This window comes from Prionailurus bengalensis, chromosome B3 (genome assembly GCF_016509475.1).
Source record: "Prionailurus bengalensis isolate Pbe53 chromosome B3, Fcat_Pben_1.1_paternal_pri, whole genome shotgun sequence".
Taxonomy (NCBI): Eukaryota; Metazoa; Chordata; class Mammalia; order Carnivora; family Felidae; genus Prionailurus; species Prionailurus bengalensis.
The window spans coordinates 46,344,116-46,369,824 of record NC_057355.1 but is presented as its reverse complement, the minus strand read 5'-3'; the positions used below and the strand labels follow the sequence as shown (position 1 = coordinate 46,369,824).

Sequence of the window (25,709 nt, the reverse complement as noted above, 5' to 3'; positions counted from 1 at the left end):
TCCAAAAGTTCTTCGGGTGACATGGCTGCCAGTCCCCTAACCCTTAGGTCGGTCTTCTTGGAACAAGCTCAAGTTGCTGGATGTCCAGCCTGCAAGACAGTTCCCGCCCAAACCAACAGTCCCAGATCAAAACCACCACGTCCATTGCTGAGCATCCATTTCCATTCGTGGCACTTCAGACTGCATTCTCGGGGCTGCAGGCCACCGACCAGCTCTGGGGGATCCAGCGCCATGCAGGCCCTCAAGCCCCCGCCCCAGCTCACAGCAGATGGCTGTTGCCTCCTTCGGCCAGCCCTCCCAGGCCTCAGATAGATGAATCCAACTGCTTGGAGTCTCTTTCTTACACAGCCAACCTGGAAGGAATGCCTTAGAGGGGGTGGCAACCACACAGCCACCATCCATCTCCCTTGACCGCACCCTCCTGGAGTGCACCCTGTCTAGGCTGCACCTGGACCCCTCAATAGCACCTGTCTGCCCTGCTCTGATCTCCCACAAACACCAGGACCTGTGCCTTACAACTGGACTCTCCTTAGCCAAGGAACCTCCCTAGCCTGGGAAAAAGATGGCCACACTGCCCATGGCATCGTTGGGGACAAGGGTGTTGTTTTGCCACCTTCATAGATCGTTAAAACCACAGCTACGCCAGAACCCAGAAATAGAAGCCACACCCGGCCTGCTGGGGAGTGACACATTGGCTCAGTTCTGCCACAACTGAAAGGGCACGTTTCCACAGAAGACCCTCGACCAGCTGTTCTGGGACAGCCACTGGGGAGATGGGCCCTGAATAGGGTAGGGGCTGAGGAGAAGGCACAGCAAAGGGCACACAGGCACCTTGCTCACTCCCCCTTCATTCCCAGCCAACTGCCCACAATTCCAAATCTAGACCCCTAACTTCTATTTTTTTATTTGTATTTTTATTTTCGGGGGGTGGGGAGAGAAGGAGCAGTAGGGGGAGAGAGAGAGAGAATCCTAAGAAAGCTCGAAGCCCAGCAAAAAGCCCGATGAAGGGCTCAAACCCATTAACCATGAGATCATGACGTGAGCCAAAATCAAGAGTCAGATACTCAACTGACTGACCCACCCAGGTGCCCCCAGACTGCTAGCTTCTGAGAAACCCATGCAGGCAGCAATGTTCTTTTTCTCCAGATGATACCAACTGCTGAGAGGCCCCTCCAAAAAAGCAGTAGTGTTCTCCCTGAAGACACAGGCTCAAACTGTGCTCTGCTCCAAGCTGGCTCTCTTTCTCAACTTCCAAGCCCTCCTGGCTTCCCCACCACCACCCACCCCCCCACCCCCCCCACACACACACCTGTCAAGGGCAGACACTCCTGAGGTGTTGGGCCAACCAGGCAAACACCATCATATTTACCTGTACTGACGGACTCAGAAACAAAATTGGTTCTCACAATGGCTAAACTGTTTGAATTCCTTCTTGTTTTCTCTTATCTTCTCAGGTGTCTTTTCAACCAAAAGAGAAAAACATGTCTGTTTTCTTTTTGGTCTCTTAAAAAAAAAAAATGAAACCAATATAAGCCAGACTAACTTGACCTGACTTAGCTCACTATTAAACATACAAATGGGATCACCCCTGTTCTTGGAGTATGATCTGTCACCTGCCATATCTGAAATCAAGAAGACTCAGACTAGAATCCTAGACAAGCCATCCACCAGCTACGGAAAGCTAGCTCTTTCTGAGTGTCAGTTTCTCCGTCTGCAAGGGGCAGCAACATCGTCCAATCCAAGGGTTTGTGTGAAGATTAAATGAGCACATGCTAGCCTAGCAGGTGTTCAGTAAATATATATATTCTCCTTCAAAATGCATTTCTTGGCATCACGGGCACTGCCCTAGTTCTTTTGTACCTTTCTTTTTAAAATTTTTTTTCATGTTTATTTATTTTTGAGAGAAAGAGAGACAGAGTGTGAGCGGGGGAGGGGCAGAGAGAAAGGGAGACACAGAATCTAAAGCAGGCTGCAGACTCTGAGCTGTCAGCACAGAGCCCCATGCGGCGTTCGAACTCACGAACTGCAAGATCATGACCTGAGCTGAAGCCGGACGCTTAACCGACTAAGCCACCCAGTCTCCCCACTTCTGTGCCTTTCTAAAGCATAACAACTATCCTACAGCTTGCCAGTTCTTCAGCAAGACAGGGACCCCTGTGGAATCGGAGCACTTTGCCATATCATTCACAGGGATGCAGCTCTGTCTCCTATAGTCCCAACCTTACACTGCCCGGTGACCAAGAATCACTCCTGTCACCACCTGATAGCATGTCTGTGTCTAGAAACAGAAAAGTGTTACACGCAATTAGTTCACACGATGATATTCAGAATTCTATCAATGGGAGTCAACCATTATATTTTCCAGTCAAAATTTAGTCCTTGTAATTGGTATCACCAATTATATGAATTCAGAACAAAAGAGCTTTCAAAAACAGCAGAAGCTATTTATATGCTATTTTATTTCCATGAGACTTCAATCAATTCCACCGCTAACAAAAATGTACAAGTGCAGGATTATATTAATTCCTTCATTCATGTGACACATATTTATTGAGTTCTTTCTATATCCCAACCTTGTACTACAGTGTTGGACACACAGTGGCAGACACAGCTGATGACAACTCAGCTCCCTGGTAGAGGAAAAAGATACTTTATTTGATCAGTTCTGAAGCATTTTCTTCATATGTAAAATACGTTTGAAATTGGAATATATCTTACAAATGCTGGGGTTGTGAGGTTGATCAGAAGTGCTCATGTTATCATCACTTCACTGGAGTTTTGTGCATTGTTGGTACTACATGGGTCAAGGTTCATTGCCAGTTAGAATGTTTTTGAAAAGACTAACCTATGATTTGCATGCAAAAAGGCATGGAGACAGCGTTAAGGCATACATTTGATACTTATTATTGGAGAAATGTCAGCTATCCCATAATTTTTTACAAAGTAACAAACAAGTGTTTTATGGGAAGATAATCACAGTGTATGAAATGGTGCTTTGCTGATGCCTGTGCAAAAGGATTGTCCGTTACACTCTAAGCAAACCAACTGGCTTAGGAGAAACTGCCAACCCCTCAAAATAGATGAAAGAAGTCTCAAAGTAATGAGAGGCTATTGTGACCAATTCATGCATGACACAGGACTATCATTAAAGCATCATGTCACAGCTTAATTTGTAGGTTTCTTTTTTTCCTTTTTAGCGGTATATAAAACAATGGTGTATCATACTTTCCATGGCATCATGTTAGATTCAGTGAAATACTGTAATAAACAAGTAAGCAAAACAAAATCATTCCAGGTCTCAAGAAATGTTATGGAACACTCAGAAAAATGCTGTGATAGGGAAAAAGAGAACAAGCTAATTTTTACAGAGGTCAAGAAGGCCTCCCTGAGAAGGTAAATTTGAGGCAAAGCCAGCCCTGCAAAAGGCCAGCAGAGCATCCCAGGCAAAGGGCACCGCTGGTGTAAAGGCCCTGAGGCGGGCAAGGGTTCCGGTGTTCTGGAAGGATTTTATCACTGGTTATGAGGTCTTGGTCTGCTTAGAAGCTCATAACAACATCATGAGGCCATAAGCCAGTCCTACACATAGCTAACTTGGTGTATAACAAACATTATAATAAAAATAATTTGGAGGTTACAGAAATATTTATTGCACTTCATCCTGATAAAGGCAATGCCATTGGCAAAGGAACTCAATAGTAAATAATTATGGGGGGAAATGAATTAATACCCAATTCAGATAAGGCAAATCTCACTTCTCTGCTGTCTTTAGTTTAAGTGTGTTATTCTCCAAAAGTGCTCTGTATCTATCTAAAGTTAGCATTATTCACAACCATGTATTTTGCAGCAATGCCGTAAATCCCTTCAAACCAATGGATAATTTGGGTCAAGAGATTTTCAGGAGTTTAGAAGCCAGTTAACCTCAAATTCATCAGTATACTGATAACTAGTTAAATTCCCAGAGCCTACATGCCTGCTATATGGATTGACTTACATTCAGACACCTAGATTGACCCTCTAGGACTAACTTTCAACAGCTGATCCTTTTACCAGATTTGTGATGTTTATTTTTTTACAAGATCTACGATGCATGTACGAAGCTCCATTGAAAGGCAAGGAAACTGAAGCTCAGGCAGGACAAGCGACTCACTTGAGACCACACAGCTGGTCAGAGCAAAGACTGAAGCCCAACTCGAGGCTCTTTCATTTCTTTTTTTTTTTTTTAAGTTTATTTATTTTTGAGACAGCATGCATGTGTGCACGTGAGTGGGGGAAGGGCAGAGAGAGACAGAGAAAGAGAGAATCCCAAGCAGGTTCGCCCTGTCGGTGCAGAGCCCAACATGGGGCTCTATCCCATGAACTGCGAGATCATGACCTGAGCTGATATCAAGAGTTAGACGTTTAACTGACTGCTCCATCCAGCGCACCGAAGCTCTTTCATTTTCTTAAATAGGTCATGTGACCTCAACAGTAAAGAAGCCAGAAGAGGCGTTAGATTGAGGTTGTCAGATAAAATACAACACATCCGATTAAAATTTGAATGCCAGATAAATAATGAATAAATTCTGATATATGTATGTCTCGTACTTCAAGTGTCCATTATTTATCTGACTTTCATATCTAACTGAGTGCCCTATATTTTGATTTGCTAAACCCTACCACTTAAATGGCCGTGGGCTGTTCTTTCCCACCATCCTCCACCTTTGTACCTGGCTGTGTAGTTACCATTTCTCTCTTTCTCTTCCGGTCCATCCTATCTCATCGTAAAAGATTCTGGTTACTCCCTACCTCTTGTCAGTCTACACACTAGTTTTCCCTCCCAAGTGTTAGCATAGAGTTGTCTATGTACTGTTTTTACCCACGCGGGGCTTGCACTCTAAGCTGGACCGTTCACTTCACGTACTACTCTTACAAGCATGTTTTATATAAGGAGACTCAGCCTCTGGGGTTGGAAAAAAAGAAGTAGCAAAATGGTCAGAAGAGCATCAGAAGAGAAATAAGGAGCCAGGCAGCTCCTTGCTAATTCACCAATTTGGTGTTCGTCCCCAAACAGACTGGTTCTGCTGTACTTCAAGGAATAGCACCTGCTCAGACCAGAGGGTACAACACCTTAAAGGCTCGCTGTTGGGATTCTACTGGAACCAGACAGGCCTGATTTCAAACCTTGTTTCCCCCACTGACTGGCTGTGGGGCACTGAGCAAGTCTCCGAGCCTCTGTTCCTCCATCTGTTAGAGTGAGGTATTAATGCCCCCCATGCAGGGCTGTTGGGGGGTTGAACGAAATTACTTTGAAAAGTGCCTGGTTCTCAGTGTTCCTCACTGAAGGGGCACTATATGATATCTCTGTCTTCCATTCTGGACCCGCCTTGGTAAGACAGCATAGACATATCATACGGAGGACAGGCGCATTCTCTCTGGCTCACAACATTCTGCAGCTTCCTAACCAGACACCTTGCTGGCACCTTTAATTTTCTTCCCAGCTAAATAACCAGCCAGCCGAGCAGCACAAAGATGTGCCCACAGCATGTGAGTACTGACCCAAGTTGAGAGAGACATTTCGGGCGCAGAACAGGAACCTCCCTTTGAACCACGGTTTCGTGACCTTCCCCAGCCCCCACCCCATCTCACCCCCACCTCATCTGCAGCTTGAGCAGGCTCTTCCATAGCAGAGATAACAGTTTTCATAGGAAAGACTGTCTCTTTCCCAGCATCATTCGCATAGACAAAGATGATGCCCCACGTGTTTCCCTGAGTCTACTCACTGTCCCAACCGCAGAAGAATTTACATTTGCCTGTTTAATCTACAGGTGTGCAAAATGATAGAAAACTGAACCCTCCGTGTGCCAGGCATTGTGCTAAAGATTTCACAAAAATTTTATTTCAAATTAAGCTTTGTTATAAGGTCGTGAGCATTAATCTTGTCTATATTAGTTCCTGTTTTATTCCTAGTATCTAGCCTAGTGCATAACCTCTTAATATATGTATATTATTTTCTTTCTACGTATAGTATATATATGAATATATGAACGAATCAATGAGATAATATCAATAAAACACATGGTTGGCACTCAATAAATTGTAGCTTTTCCCATTGTATTTCTGTTGCCAACTTGACCCTGCCTCAGTAGGTCATCTGGACACACCCTACAGAATGCAAGGACCTTGTTCACTCAGTTCAGAGATGAGGAAGTTGAGGCTCCGAGGAAGTTACATGATTCGACAAAGGTCACAAAGCCACTGGGTGACCAGGTCTGGGACCATGTCTTCCAACTAGAAACCTCAAAGCCTACAGAAATGACTATACTAAGAGCATCTGTAGACAAACCAGTGTCCTGATGTATGCCATTTTGTCCAGTCTCTGATGACCTACACCAGGCAGGTCTAAACTCAGCAGCCCAAAGGTCCACAGACGGCTGTGCCGAAACTCAGTGAGAATAACACATTGCCGACAGCGTTTCATGTGGACAACAGCACCTCCCTCCAGGTATACTTCGGCATGCAGAGTCCTAACACACAAGATCTCCCTTCAGTATCCCAACAACCACACCAGGAAGGCATTATTATTATGCCTATTTTACAGAGGAGGGGGCTTGAATTGGTTAAGAGACCCCCTCACTCAGCTAATGCCTATGGAATCAAAACTAGAACCCAGGACTCCTGCCTCCCTATGCTGGATTTTCCTTCTGTACTACATGAAATGGTGCAAAATATGAATTAAACGATCATCCACATTCATATGTAATTCTGGCATGGTTCCAGCTGAGACTTCCCAGCTGTTGATCTACCTCCAAAGTATCCTCAGTTCTCCTGCCTAATTCCTTTGCAGTCCCTGGGGAGGGAGTGTGGTGAAAGGAAAGTAACTGAATCCTCATTAAATGCGAGGCACAGACTCAAGGAAATGTAGGCAATAACTCATCTCATTGCACCTACCCTGGGGCTCTCCAGTGATGATGGCAGATGCTTCAGGAACATGAATGATAAATACCATACCCCCAAGAGTTAGGATCTCGTGGGGAAAGTATAGGTATGGCTGACTTGGGAGAGGCAGGACCCACTACGTCCACAAGCTATGTTGGTAGTTTGCACGAGTAAGAGCAGTAAGAATAGAGTGGGGCTAACAGACAGTGACAGTGTGAATTAAGAGTCTTAAAAGATCAGGTCACTTAACCTAGTGTCCACTTCCAGGAATTCATTCGAAATGGTATCCATCTGGGATGTAGAAAGAGGTTCACGAATAGAACTGCATCACGGTGTTGTTTACGTTTGAAAAAAAAAAAGTGAATGTAACTTAAATCATAACAGTAGTAGATCAAAGAATCCCGGTAGAACCACACACTGGGATTATCTGTGGCCATCAAAGCCAATTATTGACGTCGTGGGGAAATGTCCAAGACAAAATATGAAGTTATAAAATCAGGACTGTAAATAAGAAATACATACCTCTTCAGGTACACATACATATAGATGCACATGCAGACGCATACCGCATTTTAAAGACTAGAAAGAAACCAAGCGTGCCAGGAGACCAGCAGATACATGTGTCCCAGGGTTAGTTACCAAACGTAGGCTGAGGGTGAGTGGCGCAGGGTACCAGACTGGGGGTGGGGGATGAAAGATGAAATCACGGCCCCTATCCTTAAAGTGCCTGCCGTCAATGTGAGGAAGTGAGACGGCCCTAAGCGAGGACCTATCACAGTGAGGCTCATTCCACAAGCATCCTCCAGACCCCACTGCAAAAGTTCTGCCTTTTGACCGCCATCCAACTAAACAAAACAAAAAACACCCACAAAAACAAAAGTCAAAAAAAAAAAAAGTACATAGAAAAGGAGACACAGAGGAACACAGAAAAGCAAAACACACACACACACACACACACACATGCACACACACACACACCCCCCAGAAACTCCTTCAAACTGGTGACTGTCTCATCCCAAAGGACATCCGACCTTTCTGAGGCATTGTGCCACTGAAGAAGTCAATTTTTCATGGCCCACAGCCCCCAGATTCCACCTGGCACAGTCTGGAACCAAGGAGTTCATTTAATGGAAGCTTAGCAGATTCAGATTTCTCTAAAATTCCACATCCCTTTCTGCCAAGAAGCTGTTTTGAAAGCTGACACTCCCTTGGTGTGAATTTGCAGCCTGCCCCATTAACAGGGCTTCACTCAGAAAACATTTTTAGATCGACCCTGTTCCAGACACTTGCTCCCAAGGACAAACGAGGAGAAATTCTGTACCAGCTCAAACCTTTTTGAGCTCTTTGATGATCAGAAATGAGGGAAAATATTAGAATGAATGTGATTAATCCAAATATTCTCAACAACCTTCAAAGCAAACCACACAGCTCCTGCAGAGTCGGCCCCTGTGGCCCTGATTCCTATCAGCCAAGCCAACCCCTTAAAAACAGACCTCAGAACAATGGGGGGAAGTGTTAAAAATCAAAGGTGAGGAAAAGAAAAAGGAAGGGGAAGCAGGTAAATGAATAAGGGGAAAGAGGATTGAAAAACTGGCTGCGATTAGTATGGTTTATGAAAAGAAAAAGATAACGTGCTCAAATGGCACAGCCCCCTCCGAGAAGCCCCCTTCATTCACTCTTGTGCAGCTGAGAAGTCTGGAGAGACCCTGAGGCAGCAGGCATCTGTGCCCTGTCTCCACTCACAAATGGCTCAGCACTGTCCCCACCATATGCAGCTGTGGCTCTCTTGGGCAGGGTGGGAAGGGCGTTTCCATTTCCAAACCTCAGAGCCAATTGCTCTCAGATAAACAAACACCTCCCCAGCCTTTGCCAACCTCGCCCAGCCGGAAAGTCGTAATGCTGAATTAGTAGCATTTCAATCACTTTTGTGACAAGCCGGTGACAAGCTAGAATATGATGAGTGGAGCAATCAGATGTTGTTACAGGGAAAAGGAATGAGGAGAGAATAATAACAGAGCGGTACAGAAATAATAATCACCATAATGGCCCCCATTTAGGTAAAATTTATAATTGCCAGAATAGCCATAGGAATGAGAGCACATGTTTGCCGTCAGACAGACCTGAGACATAATGCCGGGTCCTCCACTTTTTAGTAGCGTGACCCTGAGCAAGTTTCTTGACCTTTCTAAGCCTCAGTTTTCCATCTACTCATGGTGAATCATGATCTCTGCTTCCTAAGATCATTTCAGAGTTTGAATGAAATAATGTTGGTAAGGCATTTGCACAACATGAGAAGTAATAGTGCCACTCGTAATGTTGATATGAGAAGTAGTATTTCTATCACCTCAACTAGGATCAGGTACTCTTTCGTTTCATGTTTGCCTCACCTGGGGGAGATAGTTTTAGCCCTCCTTGGCTGAAAGCAAAACAGAGACCCAGAAAGGTTAAATGTCTTTCCAGAAAATATAAGGAGTTAATAGGGACACAAGGACCGTGTATTACCTTCTGTATGGTACTTCTGTAACAAGTTATTACAGTTTTGTGGCTTAAAATAATACAAGTTATTACCTTACAGTTCTGGAAGTCAAAAGTCCTAAAATCAAGTTGCCAACAGGGCTGTGTTTCTTCTGGAAGCTCAGAAGAGAGAATCTGTTTGTCTTCCTCAGTTTCTAGAGGCTCCCTGCATTCCTTGGTTCGTGGCCCCATCTGACATCTTCAAAGTCTGCAGCCTCTGTCTTATAAGGACCCAAGCAACAATATTGAGCTAGTCCTGATAATCCAGGACAACTCCCCATCTCCAGATCCTTAACTTAATCACATCTGCAAAATCCTTTTTGGCCATATAAGATAAAATTCGCAGGCTCTAGGTGTGGTGAGGGAGTGGACTTCTTTGGGGGAGAGTCATTATCCAGCCTACCACAAACCAACGCCTATTCTGCAGAGTATAATTATTTGGGCTTGGTTGGGTTTTTGTTTTGTTTTTGTTTTTGTTTTGCCTTGAATTCTCATTTATTCATTCAGCAAATGCTTTGTGCAGGATGCATTTATAATTTATAATGTGCTCTTCCAGATAAAACCAAATCAGAATCAAGCTTCCTTAAGTGTGAAATAAAAAGAGGTCTGTCTGTATATATACATGTCCTAAAACATCACTGAAACCCAGACTTTAATTTTTTTAACATTATCATTCATTTTTGAGAGATGGAGAGAGACAGAGCATGAGTGGGGGAGAGGCAGAGAGAGAGGGAGACACAGAATCCAAAGCAGACTCCAGGCTCTGAGCTGTCGGCACAGAGCCAAATGCGGGACTCAAACTCACGGTCTGCAAGATCATGACCTGAGCTGAAGTCGGACGCTTAACCCACTGACCCACCCAGGCACCCCAGAAACCCAGACTTTAAAAATGAAAAGGACCTTGGGAGGCTCTTAGCCACTCTTATTTTATAGAAGGGCATACCAGACCCAGAGGGGTAACATGACATCTCAATGTCAAATAGCAAGTTTGTGAGAGGTTTTGAGGGAGGGCCTGGATTAGAACTGGAGGAAGAGAGACAAACTAAGAGTCATTTGGGAGACAAAATCATTGGGGTTTAGGAATCAGCTGGATGTGGGGTTAAAGAGATGTAAGAATCAAGGGTGCCTGAAGTTCATAGCTTAGGGGTGTCATTCACTGAGCGGGGGATATATAACAGAGGGAACACGTTTTCTAAGGAAAATCATGTATTTAACGTGTTCTGGAACTTGGGCCTCTCTTTGCAGGACCAGGACTAGCTTAGCATTACTGTGAAACTTCTAGTACTCTTTCTCTTCTCCATATTCTCTCGAAAGTGTGGGCACGGAGCTATAATCCTCATCTGACCATCACCTGTCAGTCCTTTTTTTTTTTTTAATTAATAAACTTTATTTTTTAGAACACTTTTAGGTGACAGCGGAATTGAAAGGGATGAGAGTTCTCATATGCCCCCGCCCCCACATACGTACCACCTCTGCGACTAGCAACATCCCCCATCAGAGCGGTACACGTGTTACAATCGATGAACCTACGTGCCACACCACTGTCACCAAAGCCCATCATTTACAGCAGGGTTCACTCTTGGTGGTGTAGATTCTGTGGGTTCTGACAAATGTGTAATGACATGTGTCCACCATTATGGTGTCCAATGTAGTTTCAGTCCCCTAAAAACCCTCTGTTAGCCACCTATTCATCTTTCCCTCCCCCCAGCTCCCGACGCCACTGATCTTTTTACTGCCTCTACAGTTTTGCCTCAGTGCTTTTACTTTCCTACTCCTACTGGGCTGGGCCTTGAGGATGAAATTCTGTCCCAACACCTAGCAATTTACATTTGCCCCAAGGCCTTGGAGATGGCTACACACGTCTGTTTGATCTCTGAAGATGTTGTGTCACAGTCTTCTGCCTTGCTTCCGGGGAGATGTCTGTTAAATTCTTATCTGTGTTCCTTTGTATACAATGTGGCTTTTTACTCTGGCTACTTTTAAGACTTCCTCTTCGCCACTGGTTTTAAGCAATTTGACAACGCCTTGGTGTTTTTTTGTTTTTGTTTTTCTTATTTCTTTTGCTTTGGGGTTCATCAAGCCTCTTGGATCTATGCATTTCCAGTTTTCCTCAAGTTTATGCATTTTTCTGCCATTATTTTTTCGACCACTTTTTTCTGCCCCCCCCCTTCCTTTGGCATCTCCAATTACGCAAATATGAAGCTGCTTAAAATTACCCCACAGCTCCCTAATGCACTGTTCTTTTATTTTCGGTCTTTCTTCTCCCTGTGTTTCATCTTGGACAGTTTCTATGCCTTCATGGACACTGATCTTTTCTTCTGCAATGCCTGATCTGTTGTTAATCCCACCCAATGTATTGTTCGTCTCAGACATCATTTTTCAATCTGCAGGTTCAATTTCGATTTTTTAAAATATCTTCCGTATTTCTTCCCACCATGCTTACATTTTCTTCTACCTTCTTGAACATATGCAGTATAGTTATAACAACTGTTTTAATGTTCTCATCTACTGGTTTTCTCATCTGTAGCATATCTAGGTTGGTTTCAGTTGATTGATTTTTCTCCTCATTATAGGTTGGTATTTTCCTGCTTCTTTGCATACCTGGTAACTTTCTATTACATGCAAGACAGCATGAATTTTACCTTGTTGATGCTGGGTATCCTCGCATTATCTTAAATATTCTATAGCTTTGTTCTGGGATGCAGTTAAATTGTTTGAGAATCGTTTGATCCCTTTGAGGCTTGCTTCAAAGCATTTGTTAGGTGGAGCCAGAACAACCTTAAGTCTTGAGCTAATTTGCCACGCTCCTGAGGTGATGACTTTTTGAGTATTCTAGCCAATGTCCTATGCTTACAAGGGTTTTTTCCCACTCTGCTGGTGGGAACACAAACCCTTCCCAGACCCAAGAGTTCCTGGGGACTGTTGCCCTGGTCCTTTCTGGTCATTCTTTCCCCAGTTTCACATGGATTCCTCACATGCCTGTGCCCATCTCTATCAGCTGAAAACTGCAGGGGACCCTCTACAGACCTCAGACCTCTGGGGCTTTCTCCTCTCCAGCACTCTTCTCCATAAGCCCAGCTCTGTCTCCCATTTCCCACAGGAGGGGTCCATCCCCTGGAAATGCTCCCCAGGTTGCAAACTGAGGCAATGATGGAACTCTGCTCTTCTGTTCCCCCTTTCTCAAGTCCACTGTCCTATATGCTGCTTGTTGCCAAGTGTTTGAAAACTGCTGTTTTGTATATTTTGTCCAGTTGTTTAAGGTGAGAAGACAAATCTGAATAGTCTTATTCCATCTTGGCTAGAAGCTGAAAACTTTGCTAGACACTTCGGAATACTAGAATTGGAGGCGGCTCACTTAAAAAGATTCAACCCACCACAGCCCTGTATTTAGATTCCAAACAACACTGCTTATATTGTTAATAATTATAATATGGGGTGCCTGGGTGGCTCAGTCGGTTAAGCGTCCAACTTCAGCTCAGGTCATGATCTTGTGGTCCGTGAGCTGAAGTCTCACGTCGCGCTCTTTACTGGCAGCTCAGAGCGTGGAGCCTGCTTCGGATTCTGTGTCTCCTCTCTCTGCCCCTCCCATGTGCACGCTCTCTCTCTCTCTCTCTCTCAAAAATAAACATTTTTTAAAAAATAAATAATTGCAAAATGATGGCCAGCCGTTCTGTTCCACACTATTCCTTACCACACTAAGTCTCCCCTCAACATTGTATTTGAATAGAACCGTTTACTGCCTCACTTCATTCTCTTATTGACTCGCAAAGCAAAATTCTCCAATGTTTTTAATAAATGCCAAACAGCTTTTTACACCAGCTTTGCACAGGACCGGACCTCTACGTCTTTCTCACAGTGTTGTACCCTGTCTACTCTACATGGTGTGACCCTAAGCCAAACAACATGCTGTCAGACGGACGTCGTCATAACATCCCATATCCTCATCTAGGGCGGCCTATGGCACTCAGCCTCGCACACGACAAAATCAAACCCAAGATTCAGCACTAAAAATATCTCGTTTTTCTGAAGTGAACCTCTTCAGGGGTCTCACAAGAATTCGAAAGAGAATTTCGAGACTGCAAGTTTGTGTGTTGAGAACTACAACCTCAGAGAATTGTGGAGACCTTAGAAGCCCTGCCCATGGTTCCAGGAAACACCCTTTGTAGATGAGCTCCTTCCCCACACAAATGTGAGAATGAGGCTATGGCCCTGGAAACTGAACACTGGGAAACAGAAATCCTGCTGAACATATTCCTGCACTGACATTAGACACAAAAACACCCATATAAGCATGCTTTGCTGTCACAGTCAAATAAAATAATCATATGTAAGCATTTCAAAGCAATTTCCTTGACATTCTCAATTGATCCTGACAAGTCTATAAGTATGAGGCAGGCAGCAAGTCCCCAGCAAAAGATGAGGGGAGTGAGCCTCACAGAGGTTAAGTGATTTGAACAAAGTCAAATAGCTAGTTGGTTGGCAGAGGAGGGCCTTGAACTTCTAGGGGTCTTCTATCTCTCAGTCAAGAGCTCTTTCCATGATGCGCTGTTTCTTCTTTTCCTGAATCAGAAAAGGAAACAACTTCTAGAGTCAGTTGACCAAGGCTTCTTGGTCCATTTACATTTTGAGCTGGATAATTTGGGGAGTTGAGGGTGCTGTCCTGAGCATTGTGGGATATTTAGCAGTATCCCTGGCCTTCATCTACTAGATGCCAGTAGCAACCTCTCCCCCAGTCCTGACAAGCAAAAATATCTCAAATTGGCTACCATATTGTCAAATGGCCCCAGTGGGGGAAGAGGGACAAAATGGCCCCTCAGTTGAAAACCACATCCTTAAATGCCTGAAAATTGCTGCTGGCGTGTTTGAGGAGGTGGCAGTGACAGATTCTGTCCTGTAAAAAGAGAAATACAAAAGCAAAAGAAAAGCTTATGTTTATGCCAGTGAGCCTAGGATCATGGAAGTCAGCAGTGAGGAACTGAATTGCACAGCCCCTGGGAGTTCATCTAAAAGATACTCTTTTTGGCATCTGGGTGGCTCAGTCAGTTGAATGTCCAACTCTTGATTTCAGTGCAGGTCATGGGTCATGGGATTGAGCCCCACATTGTGCTCCGCACTGAGCTTGGAACGTGCTCTCTCTCTATCCCTCTGTCCCTCTTCCCCTCCCGTGCTCTCTTTCTCTCTAAAAAAACAAATATTGAATAAATAAATAAATAAATAAAATTTTAAAAAGTTCTCTTTTTGGCCCCACCCTGAACTTAACCTTCTGGGATCTCACTCCACCCCTTCAGGCTCAGTCAATTGTGCATAACCCAAACCACTTTCTGGGAGACATTTCCAGAAGGCAGTATGGCGTTAGTTAACTTGACAAAAGGCAGTATGGCACAGAAGTGAAAATACAGGCTCTGTACATTCAACAACACGAATGAACCTCCCACACTGTTGAGTGAGGGGAGCATGCACAAAAAAGCAAGTGTGGTACGAACCCACTTACCTGATGTTCAAAAATAGCCAGTACTAATATCAGGTGATGGAAGTCAGAATAACAGTTACATCTTTGGTGGTATTCCCTGGAGACAGGTTTGAGGGAACCAGCTGGGAATGGAAATGTGCTCTGAGTTGTTCTGGGTGGTGGCTACAGTGGTTATAAACATATGTAGAAATTCACAAAGCTATACACTTAGGATTCGTGCACCTTGCTGTGCATACATTACACTTCATATAAATCAATAAGCTCAGGGGCACCCGTGTGGCTCAGTTGGTAAGCATTCGACTTTGGCTCAGTTCATGATCTCATGGTTCATGGGTTCGAGCCCCGGATCAGAGTCTGAGTTGACAGCTCAGAGCCTGGAGCCTGCTTTGGATCCTATCTCTCTATTTCTCTCTCTCTCTCTCTCTCTCTCTCTCTCTCTCTCCCTTTGCCCCTCCCCTGCTCATGCTCTGTCTCTCCCTGTCTCTCAAAAATAAACATTTTTATAAGTTTAAATAAATAAATAAATAAGCTTCACCGCCTTAAAAATAATGTCCACTCTGGAAGCCAACCACCTGTGTTTGAGGATGAGTCTGGCTGCCTCAGAGTGTTTTTGAGAGGTTAGTGAACTGAGTGAGGCACAGTAAATACTCGGCGATTATTAACATCACTATCATTAAAAGGACTACCATTCCCACCAGCCAGGCAAAGGGAAGGACTGAGAAATGTGCTCCTGAAGCCCTCTTTGTCCCCTTTGCCCCACCCCACCACTGCAATGAATGCAGAGTGTTGCATACAGTAGGTAGGTAGGTATCCGATAACTCAATCTGTAGGCATCCCCATCCCGGTGATCAAGACACGCATGTCTGCCATTATTCTCTGTCTTCTTTAGTTCCTCCCGAATTCTCTCAGGAGGCTTGCTTAGGAGCTGCCCCTATTTGCAGAGCTCTTCATCAATAGACTGAATATTTACAGAACACAGCAGTTTTGATTAAACAGTTCATTTCACTGGAGACTGGGGTATTGTACTGTGTCTGCTTATGAGTTATTCTTGGCAGAAGCTGCCGTCGCTCTGAGCATACATTTCTTTACATTTCAAGGCCCAGCCTAAGGAGGACGGCAGGGAAGCACATGAAATGAGGAGCAGATGGCATTGCTCTGTACCTTTCGCCCAACTGTTTCTCCGTGGGGTTAGTGCAGTATCTTTGCTGCTATTCGCTCCTTGCTGCCTTTTATTCTTCTCTTTGGAAACTGAGTCAGGAGGAAATAAGCAAATGCAGGGGTGTGGAGAAAGGGCATTCAGTGGCGTATTGGGAAGCGTGAGCTCTAGATCCAGTATCCAGAGGTGTGATTGATTAATTAACATGAGGTTTAACTTTTTGGGACCACAGTTTTTGTTTCATTTTAATATGTTAAGTTGATTGGTCTAGATTTGTGGGTTTTAAATGTATGTCATCCACAGAAACCCTCCGACAAACAGAATCTCCAGCAGAAAATGTTGACTCCTGAAGGCAGCATTGTTTGGACTAAAACAGAGGTGGGCAGTCAGGAAGCTGCCCTCTCAACCTGTGCCTTCCCTCCTCACCCCCCGCAACAGCCCGCTCCACAGGGCCCTCGGGCTTGGGATCCTAGGAGCACAAATCGAAAACAATTCAACTTGTCTGTTTTTTTAAAAAAGATCATTTCCCAGCCAGTTAAAATACTATTTGAAAGTGGCCCCATTTCTACACATTCCACAACTTTTGATCAACAGACCCTCTGCACTTCAAGAAAACCCGTAAGTAAAATCCTGCATGCTGTATATCTGCGTGGGAACAATCTGTAAGGAAATACACAAAGATTTCAAGACAGGGGCCATCTCTGGACAGCAAGAATATTACGACAATGGTTGCTGCGGGTTTCACATGGTTCTCACGTTCCTGTATCACCACCTACAGCAAACACCTTGTACGCCTCAAAGTGCCCAGGCCTGTGTCCCACACCTAAGGTCTTGCTCTCATTAGAGAAGCTAGTGTCAGCCTTGGACACACACACACACACACACACACGCAGAGTTGAGCGTGAGTGCAACTCTGTCAGGATACAAGCATGATGGAAAACTGTCTATCCTCCAACAAGATGTACTCAAGTGTGTCCCAGAGATGAGATATCAGTCCCAGAGTTGCGGGTACACACAAAGGCATGTGGGGGGCAGAGGCATTCTGCTCCAAAGTAATTGTGTTTGAGAACCACTGCATAACATTTGCCCCTACTAGAGATTACATACACAGTAAGTAGTGGCTTAACATCTCTGTCTGGCCAACAGGAATGTTGATTAATGTTGCTTAATATAGTTCTCAAATTTATTTGACCACAAAATTCCTTTTCCCCATAACCCTTATTAATATCTCAACAAACAGTTTCAGATCAGAAAAGCCTTCACAAAGGCAGTTTTTAAAAACTGAACTTTAAGGCTTGAAAGAAAATGAGGAATTACAGATGAAGGGAGGTGAGGGAAGCAGGCGGGCTCAGGGTCTCTAGGACTTGGAGGTGAGGACAAAACAAAGAACCACTCATAATTTCAAAGAATGTCTGGAACTTTCTTCACATCTGTTAGTGCCTTTTTTCCAGCTCATTCCTAGAGAGTGAACAGAGGCAGGGATAACTGCATTAGTAGCTCACAGCACTGAAGGGGACTGTGGGTATTAAAAGTGACACAAGTGCAGGGCGGCTGGGAGGTTCAGTCAGTTAAGCGTCTGACCTCAGCTCAGGTCATGATCTCATTGTTGGTGAGTTCGAGCCCTGGGTGGGGCTCTGTGCTGACAGCTCACAGCCTGGAGCCTGCCTCTGATTCTGTGTCTCCCTCTCTCTCTCTGCCCCTCCCCCACTCATACTCTGTCTCTCTTTCTCTCAAAAATAATTAAGCATCAAAAATAATTTTTAAAAAAGTGACACAGTGCAGGGTCCCTGCCTCTACCCTTGCCTTCCTCTCAATATTGGCTCACTGTGACAAATGTCTCCCTAGGAAGAGCAGAACAATAAATGATCCTGCTAATTCAATCCAGGAAACCACCCACCTCTGTGCCAGACTCGTGCTAGGTGCTGGGGCCACGTGAATGCATAAGACACGCCTTAGAGCTGAGTTGTGAAGCCAGCGGAGAGACAAAGAATCCCTTCCTCAGGATCTGCATGGGAGCCTGGGGCGCACACAGAAGGGGCCCTTCACCTGACCGGTTGTCAGAAGGTTCCTGAAACATACATTCTCGTTCCTTCAAGCTGAGGGCTGAGGTGTAGGAAGGGGAGCAAGAACTCCTGGCGGAGGGAACCACAAGAGCAAAGTCGTGGAGGCAAGAGGGGACAGGCATTGGGGGATCTCCAAGTGGCTCTGGCTGGAGCAGCATGTCAGGGTGTCTGGCAGGATGGGGAGGATGTGGACAGAGAAGGCTGGAAAACCCATGCAGGCCTCGACAGGTTAAGCAGGTAGAGCTGATGCCAGCTTCTCCATCCATCCCCAACACCCTGCCCCCTTCTGTCCTTCTTCGGGAGACAGGCTGGGCTGGCCCAGCTGGGTCCTGTACCACCACCGCCGCCGGAACCCCTGTGCTCACATCCAGACTCCTCACAGCTCTCCTCTTCCGTGACCAGCCTACAGCTGACCTACTCGCCCAACCTCAGCCCTTCATGGGACGATCCTATCCTCCTTCTTCTGGCCAGCCACAGGCCAGAGTGGCCACCACCTCAGCTTCCCCTTCTCCCGGCTCCTGAGTACCTGGGGGTGCACCCCCTTCCTGCAGAGACAGAGAACAGCGACACCGGGTGCAGAATGAGGCCATACTGGAAACAGAATACTGGGGCGCCCTCCTCTTAGAACGCATGATCTTCAGGGTAGATGTTGAATTCTAGTAACACATTCCCTGGGGTGTTTTCAAATCCAGACACACTGGAGACTTGTTCCAGCCTCTCTCTGGCCCAAGACCTGGGCTCTCATCCAGGCTCCGACTGGCTCTGGCTGTTGCCCTCCGCTCGTCCTGGCCGGCAGTGCTTACCAGGCCGGCCTTGCGGTCCCAGGGCTTCCCAAGTCCACTCCCTCCAGCCTCAGCTCCCGAGTGCTCACTCTTTGATATGCTCTTGCTCCTGAATGCCACTTCTTTCTGCCAAGACCTCAGGCTCTGCCACACCCGGCCGAGTCTCCACTGACCTCGTGGCGCTCTGACCACTTGGAGAGCCCACCTCACCCGCCACCTACATCTGGGATGGTGAGCAGGAGCAGCCAAGTTTTAAAGACTTGCCAATTTCCTCTGGAGTTCAATTTCTTCCAAAGAGCCTGGCACATCTCAGCTGCCAGTATGAACTGTGAGTTCCCAGAGATGTCGATGGCACTTTCCAACATTCATCACTTTTGACACATCTAAAATATCCTCGCTCCCAGCACTCTGTGAGCACCAGCCCAGATGGACCGGCTGCCGAGGAAGTGTCAGTCTCTGAGAGGTCTCTGAGAGGCCCTGGGCAGAGGCTTCCTGACTGAGAAGCGTGTGCTCTCCACTCCCTCCCTCTGCCCCTTCTGACGCTGAGCTGGTGAGTGGGCACCACTGGGCCCCATCACAGCCCTTGCTGCCCAGCTTCCAAGCTCTAAACCAGTCTCCTTCCATAGAACCCCTCACACCTTGGCTCCCCATGGCTCCAAGCACTTTGCCATCTTCCAGGCTCAGTTCTTCCAGAAGGGAAGCTGGCTACTTGGGAATTCCCTGTGGGGTCACCCTACTCTTTAAGGTCATGTGGAAAGAGCCTGACCTCCTGACCCATCCAACAGCTGAAGTCAAGGGCCCATGAGGCCAAGGTCAGTGAAGGCCTAGAAGCATGACAGGCAGACGCCTAGTGAGGCAGAGAGGTAGGCCTGGGAAGACAGATGGGGCTAGTGGAAATTTTGGGTGCCAGTCAGGCAGTGAAAGGTCAGCTCCCAGAGCCCTCTGGGGCCTGGGAGGGGTCCAGCAGCAGGTGCACTTTTTCTTATTTAAGATTATTTTCTGAAGAAGGAAAACACTCACACGGCTCAAACGAAAAGAATATAAAATGGATAGATTTGCAAAGTTTTGCCCATCCTCTCATGTCCTCATCCATTTTATCCCCCTCTCTTCCACCATGGGTAATCACTTTTTTTTTAATTCATGGGGAATCACTTTTTTATTGATTTCTCCTGTATCTTTCCAATGTGTCTTTATGCAGATAAAAGCAAATGTGAATTTACTTGTTTATTTCCCACTTTTCCACAGAAGATGTCACACTCTAGATACCATTCTTTACTTGACTTTTGTCACTTAGTAATACATTCTACATCTTCTCAATCAGTACAGAGTGTTTCTTCAGTAGAGCCACATAGCATTCCACTGAGGGACATGTCCCCAGCTTGGTTATCTGGTCTGCAGATGGACACTTGAAATGTGTCCAGTATTTTACAATTACAGACAATACTACAATGACCTTGTATTAATTTCATCTCATGTGTGCAGATACATCCACAGGGTAAATTCCCAGGAAGGGAATGCTGAGTAAAGAGCAAGTGCATTTGTAACCTTCATGGCTGTCTCCAAATCCCGCTCTATCATTACACTGTTTTGCATTCCTGCTAGCCTCACCGCTGAGGAGTGTGATCAATTCTTTAATGTTTACCAACCCAATAAGAAAGACTTGTGCCTCGGTATAATTTTAATTTATATTTTTCCTCTTCTTAGTGGGGTTGAGCATAGGTTGTATTCCTTTTTCTATGAAATGCACCTTTATGGTCTCAGCCCATTTTTCTTTGAGTTGTTGTTCTTTTCTTCTTGATTTCTAGGCACTCTTTATATATCAGGGAGAAAACCCTTTTGTGTTATGAGTTGCAGTTATTTTCTTTTTGTTATTGATATTTTGACTTTGCTTATAACATTATTTTATTTTATTTTATTTACTGAGTTGGCCATTCAGAAGGTTTTTTTGTTTTGTTTTAATATCATCTAAGTTAGTTATCTTTTCCAGATTCTGAATTTTCAGTCTCAGAGGATCCTTGCTTACAAGGTGATAAAGGACTTTGCCCAAATTTTCTCCTAGTCATTTTATGGTTTCCATTGTTTCATTCAAAACTTTGATCCATTTGGAATTTTTCTGGTATATGGTGTGAGGTGTGGTTCCAAATTTTATATCTTTCTATCTTTTGCCAGGTGTCCCAAAACTAATTATTTAATTTTTTTTTAGTGTTTATTTATTTCTGAAGGAGAGAGAGAGTGAGCATGAGCAGGGGAGGGGCAGAAAGGGAGACACAGAATCCAAAATAGGCTCCAGGCTCTGAGCTGACAGCACAGAGCCCTACACAGGGCTATAGAGCCCTACACAAAGCCCTAACAGCACAGAGCTCTACACAGAGCCCTATCTCACAAACCACGAGATCATGACCAGAGCCAAAGTCGGACACTTAACAGACTGAGCTACCCAAGCACCTCGCAAAACTATTTATTTAGAAGTCCATCCTGGGGCACGTGGGTGGCTCAGTCAGTTAAGCGTCTGAGTCTTGATTTTGGCTCAGGTCATGATCTCATGGTCGTGGGATTGAGCCATGTATAGGGCTCTGTGCTGACACCATGGAGCCTGCTTGGGATTCTCTCTTCCTCTCTCTCTGCACCTCCCCCACTTGCTCTCTCTCTCTCTCTCTCTCCCAAAAGAAATAAGCAAACATTTAAAAAACAAAAAATAAAAGAAAAGTCCATCTTTACCCCACTGATTTGAGAGGCCACTGCTATCAAATCCTGAATTTCTACATGTACTTAGGTGTTCTGGATTTCTGTTCTGCTTCTTTGGTCTATCTGTCCACACACCAGTACACACAGTTGCATTATTGAATTTTTATTGTAGGTTTTATCATCTAGTAAGGAGAGCCTTCCCTCATAGTTCTTTATTTATTTTTTTTTTTCAGAGTTTTCTTGGCCGTTACTGACAAACTGAGCTCTGTCACTCAGGTTCTCCCCTTGCTCAGTCATATTCTCTCATATAAGAAGTCCAGCCTATACCTGCAGGCTTCCAACCAGAGAAAGAGCCAAGCACAGCTCACTCCTCAAACAAGTCAGAGATACTCTCCTCCTGGGAGAGTCTCAGTAGGGCATGTCTATGCACATATTTGAGATAACTGCGTTGGAAAAAAGCCAAGGATGAGACCTATGTCTTCCTAGGTGCTTCCTAGGGGCTTTACCCTGCAGATTCCCAACACTGATATTCTGGTCCATTCCAACTTTTGACATGAAGGTGATCCCATATCATTTTGACATGAAAAGTTATCCTATCTGACATTCTATCTATCATGATAAGTTACTGACAGGGCGTAGAAGGACCCTTCAAAGAGCAAGATGTTGTAATAGCAACACCAATCACTACTTCTGTTACTGCCAATAGGATGATAGCCATCTCCATTCATTGAGAACTTGCCACATTCCAGGCATGTGGGAGGCACTTTACACGTTTATCTCACTCCAAAGAGGGGCCTCCTTTTGGCACAAAGGCAGAGCATCCTTGCCAAGACATGTGATGTGCTGCCTAAAAGAGGTAAACAGAATTCACAGAAAGGTGCTAAGTAGGCTGGCAAAAATCTTTGCAAATACTTATCCAAAAGGAACTCTGCTGGGTCAAGTCATGAGACAAAAGAGATCTTAGGTAAGCTTTGAAAGGAAAGAGAAGCTGTATATTGAATGTCTATAGTGGACATTTCACCAAGTCTCAGATTCATGGTGGCAATTTAAGAGAAGGAAATGGAAGCTCCCACAGGTTAAGTGAACTTTTCAAGATCACACAACTAATAACTGATAGAGAATCAAATACAGGGCCAGCTGCCTCCAAAGCCAGCGCCCTTCCCTCTGCACCTCTCTGCCTCCACCATCGCTTCCCGTGGTGCCCCAGAAATTGTTGGAGTCCATGTCCGTGATCTGATGGGGACAAGCAGCAGTGAGCTATGCCTCCAGACACAGGCAGGGAAGGGAAGACAGGGGTGTAGAAAACTGTCTTAGGGAAAGTGAAACAAGGGTAAGAGCACATGGCCAAAAGGTCTTACAGTCTCAGAACTTAGACATATGGAGAGAGAGGTCGAAAAATGAGATTCTGGGCCTGGTTTGATTTTTTCAGCCAGCTGTTGGCCTTGGGCCAACCACTGAACAACTCCTTATTTCTTCATCAGGAAATGAATATGCACGTGATGGGGACAGCTGTGCTGCAGACCCCACAGCCTGAGGAGCCTCAATGGAGATGAGGGCTCAGGAAAGCTGAAGGGCCCAGGGTGCAGTCTACAGCCATGACCTCCAGCTCTAGAAGTAGAGAGGTGACCACATTGGCCACATGTGGGCTCATCCTCCTTCCCCATTCCATAGTCTTTCTCTCCCCTCAGGACCAGCCCTTGATTGGAATCTCCAAGAGTGTCTGGGTAACTGGTGACACTACCTACCAATGGGATTCCTCTGGCTGCCTTCACCCCAGGCACACTATGGCTGGGTAAGTGCCTCTCCTATTCTTTCACCATCAAAACACTTACCAAGCCGCATAACAATTGTCTACTCACTTACTTCCACCATAAGACATGAGCTTCTTGAAAGCATGGTTTGTCTTGTTCACTGTTGTATCTTCATCGTTAAGAACCAGCCCTGCCACATAGTAAGTGCTCATTAAATGTGTGGTAAAATGAACGCATGAATGCATGAATAAATGGGCCATGGTGGTTCGTCAGCCTCTAAGATCATACCCAGTGACTGGCCCTCTCAGCTCTAGGCCACAACACAGGAAAGCCCCAAGGAGGCTCAGGGATCAGGTCAAGCTCATTCCTTCATCAGGTTGCCTCCAAGGCCCTGCCCTAGAGAACATAACCCATGTGCTTCAGCTCACGTTCCCCACCTATGATTTACTTTTGCCTGAAAGAATAACCTTGGGGCTGTTTGCCCAAGTTAATGCTTAGTGCTTTCCTCATGCTGCAAGTGTTTACCTTTGCAAAGCGTCAGGTTCAGATTCCAGCCAGGGAGAGGGGCACATTCCTGGGGGAAACACAGCTAGGAACATGACCCAGGTCATGCTGCTTTGCTCTCACTTTTCTTCTTGCCTGGCTTCACACGTTCTTCTCTCTGGCATCTTTTACTCATTGCAACTCAGAGATGGGACAGTCTTAGGGCTTCTCCCAACCTCTCAGTGTTCCAGAGGTGGAAACTGAGGCCCAGCTGGTCTGGGAGGAAAGCCAGGTCTAGAACCCTGGCCCAGCTGACTAAAGGAGATGAGGACGTCTCACTGAACCACCATGGAGACCTTAGGGCTGGCTGCTCCAAACCCTTCATTTTCCAGACGAGGAAAATGAGGCCCAGAAAGTTAAATAACTTGCTCAAGGTCAACAAGGACAAGTTAACAGGAAACTAGGACCTCACAGAGATGTTCCAATGCACAGTTACAACAACAGCCAAATATGAGTTGAACAGTTCTGGGTCTAAAGTCATGTTACCTATAAAAGCAGATGCAGTGGACCCAAAAAAGAACGTGTTCAGTTGCTTGTCTCATGTGACATGCCCTCAATTCAGGTTCTGGGCCTTCTTCAAAGCTGCCACATAAATGCAGTTCAACACAGCCACACCCGTGACCACGGAGTGTAACTCTAAGACTGATTCCACAGCCTCGTGGTCAGCATGTGTCCTGTGGGGTTCTGAAGGCCTCACTAAGGATGTTTGTGGGTCTGAGCAGGTGGCTGACTTCCAGGACCTCAAGGGAGCCACCCTCGGCATGAGACCCTGCCCAACAACCACCTGTGTGACCTTGGCCAAGACCCTTATCCTCTCTGAGACCTTGTTTCCTTTCGGAATAGCACTTACTCGTAGGGGTGTTATGAGGATTCGATAAAATAAGGTGTTCTGAGTTACTAGCAAAAAGTAAATGATAGCCACATAAACAGGCTTTTACCCTGCCTCACCAATTACACCCACTCCCCAGCCCCCCATCATCACCTTTAATGAGAACATTCAAGGTCTTATGCAGTTCTCTGGCTTGGTAATAATTGTAGCTGACACCCTGTGGGGAACTTACTTGTAAAATTGCTTCAGCTCCCATGTCAGCAAAATGATCTCACCATTTAACCAAGTGATCCCACGCCAGGTAGTTCCTTGTAGTAGAAATAATTCTCTGAAAGGAAAAGCTTTCTGCATCAAGTTCATTGCAACCCTGCTTATAAAGGTAAAAAATTGGAAACATACTGCTTGTCCCAGATAGGGTAATGGATACATAAATTATGAAACATCCCCTCAGTGGAATATTACTCAGCCTTTAAAAATGATGAGTATGAGCACTGTTGGAATATGGAGAGATGTTTATTATATAATGGGAAATGAAAAGAGCAAAAAGCAATTATATTTGTGCAGTTACATGAAAAATATATTTGCTTCTGGATACAGAATAGAAACACAGGAAAATAAAAAGTCAATCCATTAAGATGATAAGAATGTGAGTATATATTTTTTGAATTTTGCTTTCTGCTATTACTCTGCTTTTGTGCAACAAATATATTTTTTAAAAGAATAGGGAAGAAAACCTGATACTTGCTCCAGAAAAAATTCAGCTGAAAGCAACTTTCATTTGTGGGGAAATGCCTGGCACAGCACAGGCACTCGGGAAGTGATAGAAAGAGGAATGAATGAATGAATGAATGAATGAGTGAACTGAGTACCCCCACCTCAATATCAGCACCAAAGCTGTGCCACTAGGAAGCTAAATTAGATGAGAAGGATTTGTGTTGTCTTTTCCCATTCAAGCCACTGTCCCAAGGTCTGTTTGGAAAAGCCATCCTGGGTCTGCCCTT

The 25,709-nt window shown here is 45.2% G+C and overlaps 1 protein-coding gene across 1 annotated transcript in view; it reads left to right on the top strand.

Annotated features, from left to right (window-relative positions):
• Window positions 1-25,709, top strand: part of LIPC (lipase C, hepatic type) — a 159,987-nt gene that overhangs the window by 93,037 nt on the left and 41,241 nt on the right. The window lies entirely within an intron of this gene.